Consider the following 10,950-nt stretch of genomic DNA (forward strand, 5'->3'; position numbering starts at 1 on the left):
CTAAACCTTGGGCCTGATGGAGTCATTTGTAAAACTTGGGTGGTTTCAGAGTTTTGCTTAATGCACCATTTTGCAGACAAGGAAACCGCACCTGTCAGGGGCAGGAGCTGCCACTGAGTTCTCACCACAAGTCAGGGGCAACTGAGACAGGGATCCAGGAATCCCTTTATCTAAACCAGGCATTTCCAAACTGGGTTGTTTAATAAAATCAACAACTTGAAAAATGCTGGTGCTAGCTCCTCCTGCAGGCCTGACTGAAGTGCTCTGCAGTAAGGATGGAGTTCTGAAAGTTCAGGTACATTTAATGTGCTGAGAACCGTTTCCCCACCTCTTTGTGCCGCATCATGTAAGACCCAGGAAGACTCGTGCACCAACCAGCTACTGGGAGGATTACAAGTTTAAGACTTAGCTGGATATAGAGTAATTTCAAAGTCATCTTGGGCATTTTAGTGGCATTTGGTCTTATAATAGAAAGTACACAGTGAGGCAGGGTGGAGCTCAGTGATGGGCACTGCCTGGCATGCAGAAGGCCTTGTTTCGATGAAGGTACTGAAGAAAAGAATGTTTGGGAGCAGTGTGGTGACACATACCTTTAACCTCATTACGCTAGGAAGCTGAGGCAGGTGAATGATGAATTAGTACGCAGCCTCGTTTTCTTATGTGACCTTACTCCAGAAAAACACAACTGGTGGGTGAGTGTGAGGTGCCTGGCCCCAATCAGTACATCTACAATGAAGCCCTACACCTAAGACTCAGGGACCATCACTGAAGGGGGGTGGGTAGAAAGACTGTACAAGCTGTAAGACCAGGACATCTGCTGTGAGGTGAATTCTTCTAAACCTTACAGGAAAGCCACACCCATGAAATCTCAATAATATGGTTGCTTAGACAAGACTGCATGATGACAATCACAGTGCACAAGACAGCATGGTTGAGGGAAGTCTCAGGGAACTCACCCCTAGATGGGGAGATGCAGCCAACCAACTGCTGTGACGGAGAGTAGAGGGGTGTGTGTGTGTGTGTGTGTGTGTGTGTGTGTGTGTGTGTGTGTGTGTGTGTGTTTGTGTGATTGTGTGTGTGGTTGTGTGTGTGAGTGTGAGAGTGTGTGTATGTGAGTGTGTGTGACTGTGTGTGTGTGAGTGTATGTGTGTGTGTGAGTGAGTGTGTGTGTATGTGTGTGTGTGGACAATTATAAAAGAGCTCATGAATTTAGCAGTGAGCAGGGCTGGCAACGAAGATTGGTTAGGAAATGGAAAGATAGAAAAGATACAAACACATTACTCATGGTGAAACTCTCAAAATCTAAAGAATGTAAACTAAAAATGAAACCAATAGGAAAGGAAGGAAGGAAGGAAGGAAGGAAGGAAGGAAGGAAGGAAGGAAGGAAGGAAGGAAGGAAGGAAAAAAACCTATATAAGGCTCCTTTTTGTCTTTAGTTGAAAATGGTTCTTTTGTTTAAGTGTCTGTTCTATGAGGCAGAATCAGGAATGAATGGGGCTCCCCACAGAAGGTCAAGAGGAAGGAAGCAGAAGCTGGGGAGGAGGGCCACATGAGGGTGGAGAGGGCCTCAGGAAGGGACCCTCACCTCACCTCAGGACAAATGTGAGCTATGAAACCCTCCTCAGACAGAGCTGGAGGGGCAGAACAGTGGTGGGTGGTGTCCTCCCTATCGGTACTCAGACCCCCTTCTCACCCTCCTCCCATGAGGCCTGGGAACTCAGGTCCCTGCAAAGCTAGCAGTACCCTTCCCTGACTAAGATTCTGAAGACCCTGACCTTTGGTTATGAAGAGCAGGGCCTCCCTTTCCAGGAGCAGACACTTAACAAAGGGGACACCATTCAGGGACCTCTGCCAGTCTGCTTCACCCACGCTGGTCACAAAGGCACACCACCTAGAAGCCCCAACAAGAGCTAGTTTCCTTTACTCTCCTGTGCCTCATGCTTCAGGGGTACACGCTACTGTCTGCAGCAAGGGAGGCAGGGCAGAACAGCATGCAGAGGAGACAGGTGACTTTGGGGCCTCCCTACTCAGGGGTGGTCCTCAGACTAGGATCTCAGCATCACCTGGGAGCCTTGATAAGCCTGAAGACCCACGGAATCTTCCCTGAATGCCTGTGCTCATGAAAGCAGCAGTGAGCAGCCAGCATGGATCATTTCCTGTGGGGCTCACATGGCACAGCAGAAGACACAACAGTCTCCTGTCTGCTGCCAGTGAGCCTAATACTATGAACATGTTATTAACTCCACAGGAAATCTGAAGTCCACACGCTGCCGTAGCGGGAAGCGAGACAAGGGGGGGGGGGGGAGGAAGAAAGGGAAAGCACTAGAGCCTGAGGGCCATCCACCACTGTCTCAAGCCGGTGTGGCTTCACGGAGCTGCAGGAATCTCAAGTCCTGCACAACCACCAAGGCTTGGGATGCAACTCTGGCTCCTTGATTCCTTTCTATAACTCAGTAAAAAATTACTCTCTGTTGGTTATTTGTGGTACTCTTTCCCTGTGAGAAAACGTCACAAAACAGGGCAGAATCCACTAACAAGAGGTTTTGTTGTTGTTGTTTGGGTTTTTTTGTTTGTTTGTTTTTCAAGACTGGGTTTCTCTGTGTAGCTTTGCACCTTTCCTGAAACTCGATTTGTAGCCCAGGCTGGCCTTGAACTCACAGAGATCTGCCTGGCTCTGCCTCCTGAGTGCTGGGATTAAAGGCGTGCACCACCACCGCCCGGCTCATAGAGTTTTACTAAGATAAGGTAAAGAGACAGAGGTGCACAGGCCTGTGGGAAAGACACATGAGTGAAGTGGGGCTGGGAATCATGGTGCCAGCTTATAAAGTCTGGGCCATGCCTGCGCACACAGGCTCATGTAGCTATTCCAGGCATGTGCGTAGATCACATGGTTGGGCTGCGCCATTTATTCAACCATGCAAAGCCACGGGGTCCTGGTCATGAGAGATGTTTTGACCCAGAAATGACTAGGCGGAAGTGACTAGGTCCCGCCAGGGATGCACAACCATGCCCAACTGCGGAGGCATGTTGTGAATCCATATCAACCTTAGCATGGAAAAGTATTCCTTCCATCTAAGGGGTGCAGAAATCCTATCAACAGGCTGTTTTAGGTGTGAACTAAAGAGTGAAAATAAATAACAAGAATGAGTGCATTATGATGGTTGGTATGTGTTAAACATTTTGAGCAGTAATTTTTGGTGAAGGTTTTGGTTTGGGTTTTTCTGTTTCATTCCTTTTCTTTTGGAAAGATGCATGCATTTCTTTATGGTTTTCAGTTGGATGGATTTCACTGCAGAAGAAAAGAGGAAGAGCCCAAAGAGAAAGGTGTCACAGTCACAAGTCACAAAATGCCTTCTAAGCCGGGTATGGTGATTCAAGCCTGTTTTCCCAGCACTTGGAAGGCCGAGGCAAGAGGATTGCCCTGAGTTCAAAGCTAGCCTGGGCTACACCATGAGTTCCAGGTTATACCATGTGTCACAATAATCACAGACCCAGGCTGTAGTGCAGCTGCACTGCACAGTGCAAAGTGGGTCCCTTGTCCCTGCTTTTCTCATCCTACTTTGTGGTTTTGTTGTTGTTTGTTGTTGCTGTTGTTATTGTGAGTCACTGTGTTCTCAGTCAGCTGTTTGCTTGGGTGTTCACACTACAGTGGGCTGAGATGCCTTTTCAGGGGACTGTCTTCACTCCTGTGCTGTTCTCAGGGTCTTGTTAGAAGGAAATGTGAGTGGCCTGAAGTTACACTTTCTAGTTGCTCCATAGACACTGTTCCCATGGGAATGCCCCTTGTGCTCATCACTTCCCTATGGACCTGTTTCCCTCTGCAGATTTTCAAGGGCATGGCCATTCTCATCTTCCTTCTATCTACATCACATTTCTTTTGCTTTGGGTAAGTTGAATTTCCTGGGTGTTTACTGATCCTTTGTCTTCATGTGTGTGGTGTCTCTTTATTGCCATGTCTTCGTGTGTGTGTGTGTGTGTGTGTGTGTGTGTGTGTGTGTGTGTGCGCGCACGCGCGCGCACACCCCATGCCTTTATTGCTCTTGCTATTTTCTAAGACTTCCTATTTCATTGTTCTAGAGAAATTCTTCCTATGTTGTTTTCTAAGTTGATACCTTCCAGGCTTCACTTGTTATTTACGGAGCCTTTATCAAGGCTCTTGTGATTGGACGGTGGTGGTCCAGATCCTCTTCCAACCGGCAGGCAGGCCCTGACAGACCTGTCCCAGTGCCTACAGCTGCAGGTCCTATAGTGCCTGTCTTGGTTTCACTCTGATGTGTCCCTATGTTCCAGTCACATCTCTAACTAACCCAGCCCCAGTGCAGGCCTCCAGCTGTGTTTTGCTTGTCTATGTTCTTGTTCATGTTCTATTCTCTTCATAAACCTTTCCTTCTTGCCCTCATTTCTATCTGTTTAATTCTAAGTATTCTGTTTTAAAAATCACTTTATTTGGGCTGGAGAGATGTCTCAGTGGTTAAAAGTATTGCCTGCTTTTCAACCCAGGACCCATGTGGCCGCTCACAACCGTAACTCGTGTTCCAGGGGATACAATGACCTCTTCCAGCCTCTGTGGGCACTGCACATATGTGGTGCACATACTTACATGTAGGCAAAACACCCATATATACAAAATAATCTCTTATAAAAAGCCATCTTGCTGCAAGGGTTTCTCACACTTCCTCTTCAATAACCAGCACATGCCGTTATTTCTCTGTGACCTGTGACTCAGTTTTCTATAGCTCCGGTTGCTAACCTGCATGTGCCTTATTCCCAACCTGGGTCACCTGAAGGTGGAAGCATCACTCCCCACACTTGTTCCCAGAACCCATCAGGGACCTTTGTCCCAGGCACTCAGTTGGGGATGGCCTTCAAGAATCATTCATTTTCCAGCCCTGACCTTTTCGTTGTAGAAAGCTCTGCTGGGCATCCTTGTGATCCTTGCCATCTGGGTGATGTCATGTGATGCATAGTGCCGTGTAACTTACACTAGACTTCTTACAGATGGCAAAAGTCTTGGGTTTTTTGTTTGTTTGCTTGCTTGGTTTGTTTTTGGTTGTTCTGTTTTTTGTTTTGTTTCATTTGTTTTTGTTTTTTTTTAATGTTTTTCATATCATTATATCCTGGTAAATATGACCTGCTGGCAAATGAAAGTCTTTGAATATATGTACACAGAAACAGTAAAATAAAGGATTTCAATTTGCCTCAGCTGTAAAAAGGTTGCTAACAATTCTAGTTGGACAAGATTGCCTAGAGCATTGGTTCTCAACCTTCCTAATGCTGGGACCCTTTAATACAGTTCCTCATGTTGTGGTGATCCTCAACCATAAAATTATTTCATTGCTACTTCATAATTGTAATTTTGCTACTGTAATGAATCGTAATGTAAATATCTGTTTTGCAGGATATTTGATATTGGACCCCCTGGGGGTTTTGACACATAGAATGAGAACCACTGGCCTACAGAGCTTTGAGACTTAGCAAAGTCAAGCTCCACCAAGACCAGATCAGTAGCAATCTCTTGGGACTCAGTTGCCCATGCAAAGCTCTTTGGCTCTCACATGTAGCCAGGGCTACAAAGCAGCATTCAAATTTTAATATGTATACCACCACGAGATCTTGTTAACATATACATTTTAGGTGCTTGAGGGTGCAGTACTGGGATCACACACTACAGACAAGCACTGCTGAGACTCACTCCCCAGCCCAGGACACACTCTGATTCAGTGGAGCTGATGGCATATGTGGAAGTCTGTGGTCAATGTTGCTGTTGTCTTTTAAGCACTGGGGCCATCAAAGAGCTAAAGCAGCAGTTCTTGCCCTGACTGAACACTTAAATCACTTGAGGAGTGTAGAGTAATAAGCCCATGATATGGGATACAGCTCAGCTGGTACAGCGCTTGTGTAGCAGGCTGAGGTCCTGGGTCCAGGAACCAGTACAACATAAATGGAGCATAGTGGCACATGCTATCAACCCTAGCTAGTGAGGCAGAGAAGCAGGAAGATCAGGAGTTAAAGGGCAAAATGAGCTACATACAGAGTTTAAGGCCAGCCTGGGATGCAATGGACTCTGTCTCCAAAATATGAAAAATAAATAAAATGAAATAAATCAAATATTAAGGTGGTATGGATTTGACACCCAAAGGTTTTGATTCCATCATTCTGGGTTGAGACTGAAACAGAGAGATGTTTGTTTGTTTATTTTATGCATTACAGATATGTGTTTTATCACTGAGCTAAACCCAAGTCTGTAGGTGTTTTTTAATTACCCACAATGCTTCATAATACACTGATACAAGGCAAAGCCAGTAAAGAAGTGAGGAACTGATTCAGAGTAAGCAGCAGGAACAAGATGGTCCGCTAGCCCCAGCTACTACTACTAGATTAAAAAGGAAGGCCTAATTTGGTTTCAACTATCTGCTTTGAAATACAATCTAGAAGGATTTAAGTTTGCTTTATTAAACACCAGAGGCATGCACTGCAGCATGCTAGAATTTAGCCATGGTAAGTAAAAAAAGGGCTATCTCTGACACCTTTACAGTCACCTGTCATCATGTGCTAGGGGCTGGTTCAGTGTCCCTACAAGCTTTGTTCCCGTTGTGTGACCTATGGTTTGAATCATTGAAGGATGCCTGGATCTTGATTTAAGCTTCCATCCCACAGGCTCATCCTGGGTGAGAGACAGTTATAAGTGTTTCTGTGGAAAAGCTGCAATTAACTGTTGCAGGGAGTAAGTCCCAACCACTGATTCTGCAGGGTCCTATATAAACACTCTTCAGAGTCTCCATTTTGTTTTGTCTTATGTTTGGTCAAAGTCTCCTTAAGTTGTCCTGCTGTCAAACTCCAGGGCTCAAGAGATCCTGCTACCTCAGTCTCCTGTATAAGCTGAGTGTGATGTGAGCACTATGTGAGAAGCATAGACAGATATGTTTGCATCTATCCACAAGGCTAGAGTTTATTGAATAACAGCAAATTCATAAGCTACATTGATTTCTTTTCAACAGAAAATTACATTTGTGTGTGTGTGTGTGTGTGTGTGTGTGTGTGTGTGTGTGTGTTTGGTTTAGGGGCTACAGTGTGCCAAGGAGTCCCAATTTCCCATGATACCTAGTCAGTGGCAAACAGATTTTTCTTTATAACAACTTTAATTACTACCATTAACTCTCTGATCATGCTTTACACATCACACAGTAAGTGTATGTATGTACGTATTTGTGTATGTAGATTACAAAATGGTTATAGAAAGCTGACAGAGCACAGCAGAGTTGGAAGAGCTGAAAAAGGGCTGGAGGCAGGCAGAAAAACGATAGAGATGCAGAGAATCTGTTGGAGGTGCACCTAGAGGGGACCTCAGCGTCAAGTAGAGCTGCCCAGTGAGGAGGTGGACTACTGAAGCCATACAGGCTAAACAATGAGTCCAGAAGGGCCAGCAGGTGAACGAGCTGTCAGCTGCTTAGCAGCAGGAACTGAAGCCCGGGGAAAGTCTGGAGTGCTCTTTCAGCCCTTCCCCTTTAAAACACCATTAGTGTAAACATGTGTGTGTGTGATCCAGTGGGAATGGTGTGTGTGGAGGTCAGAGGACAACTTTCTGGAGTCAGGTCTTTCTTTCCACATTTATGTGGGACCCTGCTCAGGACACAATCCTTTTGATTTCTAAGTTGTTCAGCAGTGAGTCTTGTGGGTGGTGCTGGGTGGATGGTGCTGTTTACACGCAGGACAAGTGCAAAGTCATCCTGCCTCCTTCTCTGAACACAAACTAAATGAAATGCAGCTTATAAAGTGGATTCCTCCACAGCCAGGCATGGCCTGAAAACTACTGTGTTTCACAATATGAAGTAATTTAGAGCAGGGCAGACTTGATCTCAACACTGGAACTACAGGCAGTGCCACTGTGCCAACAGTTTTGTTGTTTCTTTCTGTTTTGAGAAAGGGTCTTGAGTAGCCCTGGCTGGCCTCAAACTTATCCTGGCCATGAAGGTTTTGGTTGAGTGCCCAGTGCCCTGGTCAACTGTGAGAAGACATCCTGCCATCTTCTCCCTGCATGGTCCACTGAGGGCTGCAAATTCCGATGTCCTGTGAACCAGACAATTGAGATCAATGAATGGTTTCAAATGACGAGAGGAAGAGGACTGAAATGTCTTCTTCCTTTAGGATAAAATTCCGGGTCTTCTTAATACTGACACATTGTTACAGAAGGGACTGAAATGACCTCTTTTATGTATTCTGGGCAGGGCAGTTTGTCTTTTTCTTTGGTTTTTAAAAAAGATTTATTTTAGCTGGTCGGTGGTCACACATGCCTTTAGTCCCAGCACTTAGGAGGCAGAGGCAGGCAGGTGAGTCTCTGTGAGTTCAAGACAAGACTAGTCTACAAAGGAAGTTCCAGAGTAGCCAGGGCAGTTACAGAGAAATCCTGTCTCAAACAAATAAACAAAGAAAACAACAACAAAAAAATAAATAAAAGAAAGAAAAGGAAAAACAAGGTTTATTTTATTATTTATTTATATATGTGTGTATGTGTATGGCTGTATACACACATACATGCAAGGCCATGAAGGCCAGGTGTTGACTCCCCTGGTACTGGAGTTATAGGCCTTTGTGGGTCACCAGCCATGGGTGCTGAGTACTGAACTGCCATCCTCTGAAAAAGCAGCAGGTGCTTTTAACCACTGAACACTTTTCTCCAGCCTTTAGCTTTGTTTTCTGAGACAAGGACTTTGTAACCTAGACTGGCCTCAAATTCACTGTGTAGCTGAGGATGGTCTTGAATCTGATCTACCTGCCTTTACCTCCAAGTGCTTGCTGGGTGCCACCAAGTCTGGCTCTGGCAAGGCAATTTAAATCTCAAGCCTTTAGATGGTCTTTGAGGGCAATGATTCCTAAAAGTGGGTGTGCCGGGGTTTTCCCAGGAAGGTCTGCTCCGTGGCTTCTTCCTGGGTCCCACGACCCTGGCCTGGGATGGCTCTCTGCTCCTGTTGTTGGGATGAGCTCCCCTTCTAACCAGACACCACAGGGCTGGGACCCCCCTTCCCTTTCCATGGTCCAGCACAATTATTGTGGAAAACTCCCTGAACAGGGAGGGTGGGAAGGGCAAGGCTAGTAAAAGCTTTGCTGTCCCAGAGTCACCCAGACCTGCTTCTGAGCCTGCCAGAACCTCCCAGTGTCCTTTAGTGCGTAGAGGGTCGAATACAGGACCCACGTTAGGAATGGTCTCTGTGACCCCATGGCAGAGACAGGTGTAGATGCCTGGAGTCTACACTTTGGACATTAACAGCCCAAGGAAGCCCTTAAGTTGGTGAGGGGAGCCCCAGGTAATTGGAGTGTGTGTGATCTGCTTCTTGCACAGAGCATGTCTGAGCAGCAGGGCTGGGTGAATAAACGTTTTTTTTGTTTTGTTTTGTTTTTTTGTTTTTTTTCCCTTATAACAGATCTTGTCTTGTATCATTGACAGAATCTTTACACCCGTGGTCTATGATGAAGAAAAGTGTCAGCACAAATTCCACCCAGAGAACTGCACCTATAGTGTGGTGAAAAGGAGAATCCAGGAAAGTTCTGTGTTGTTGATCACTGGGTAAATGTGCTTCTAGTGGCCCTCAAAGTTGAGCAACATTTGAATATTTGTATGATTTAAATTTACCAGGCTGGGTGGTGGTGATGGTGGTGGTGGTGGTGGTGGTCTATAATCCCAGTACTGGGAGGCAGAGGCAGGCGGATCTTATGCCAGCCTAGTCTCTAGAGGCAAACCCTATCTTGAAAAACACAAATAAATAAATGAATAAATAAATAAATTTGCCAATTACGTTTGTATTAACTTGATGCGTGTTATAAAGCAAACAAACATTTAAAGGAGACCAAACATGTTAAAAAAATTAACCCAATAATACCAATTACTAATTACAGTATTTTCCCTGTGCTCAAATGGGTTTCATGCACGTGTGCTTTCCCCTGGAGCCCATGTCCATTTCTACAACTTCTGCTCTGTTAGGTTTTTCTGACAGTGTTCACTTTCTGGTTTATAATGGAAAAAAGCATGTGTGTTAATGATGAAACTGGTATTCTTCTCTGCTCTTGGTACTCACGTTTATCCTTCCAGTTACTCAGGCATGTCCTCTCTGCATATCCTCATATCCCTGTGTTTGGATAAGGTTAGAACAGGCTAGAGACACCCTGAGAAGGTGGCCTCCAGATCTCATGCTGTCTGACAGGGAGTAAGATGCCAGACTTCTGCGGGTGGTGGAGACCAGCTCTAGGATTAGTTATGTGTGGCACACAGTCCACCTAAAATAGACTGACTTGAAAGTGTGACAACATTGACTCTGACGTTTATTTTCTCAATACTTTGTCAAAAATTGTAGCATTTTTCCCCTAAGTTAAAATGCATCACTCACCATTTGTAAGTGGTCACTCAGCGGAGATAAAACCATCAGATTGCTCTGCAGCCATCTTCTTGTCTAATCTCAGAGATCTCCATCAGCCCTGTCTTAGGGTTCTATTGCTGTGAAGAGATACCATGACCACAGCAACTCTTATTAAAGAAAGCACTGAATTGGGGCTGCCTTACAGCTTCGGAGGTTCGGTCCATTATTGTCACATCAGGGAGCATGGTGGCATGCAGGCAGAAGTAGCTGAGAGTTCTGCATCCAGATCCACAGGCAGCAGGAAAAAAGAGTAAGCCACTGGGTCTGGCTTGGGCTTCTGAAGCCTCAAAGTCCTCCGCTAGTGGCATACTTCCTCCAAGAAGGCCACACCTACCCCAACAAGGATGCACACCTCCTAAACCTTCTAGATAGTGCCACTCTCTGATCCCTACGCACTCAAATGTATGAGCCTATGAGGGATATGCTTATTCAAATCACCACAAGCCCCAAAGGAAAAAGATTTTACTTGTATGACTGTTTTGTCTGCACACATACATATGTAACATGTGCATGCCTGGTGCCCTTTGAGGTCAGAAGGCAT

This window comes from Onychomys torridus, chromosome 9, assembly GCF_903995425.1.
Source record: "Onychomys torridus chromosome 9, mOncTor1.1, whole genome shotgun sequence".
NCBI classification, from domain to species: domain Eukaryota; kingdom Metazoa; phylum Chordata; class Mammalia; order Rodentia; family Cricetidae; genus Onychomys; species Onychomys torridus.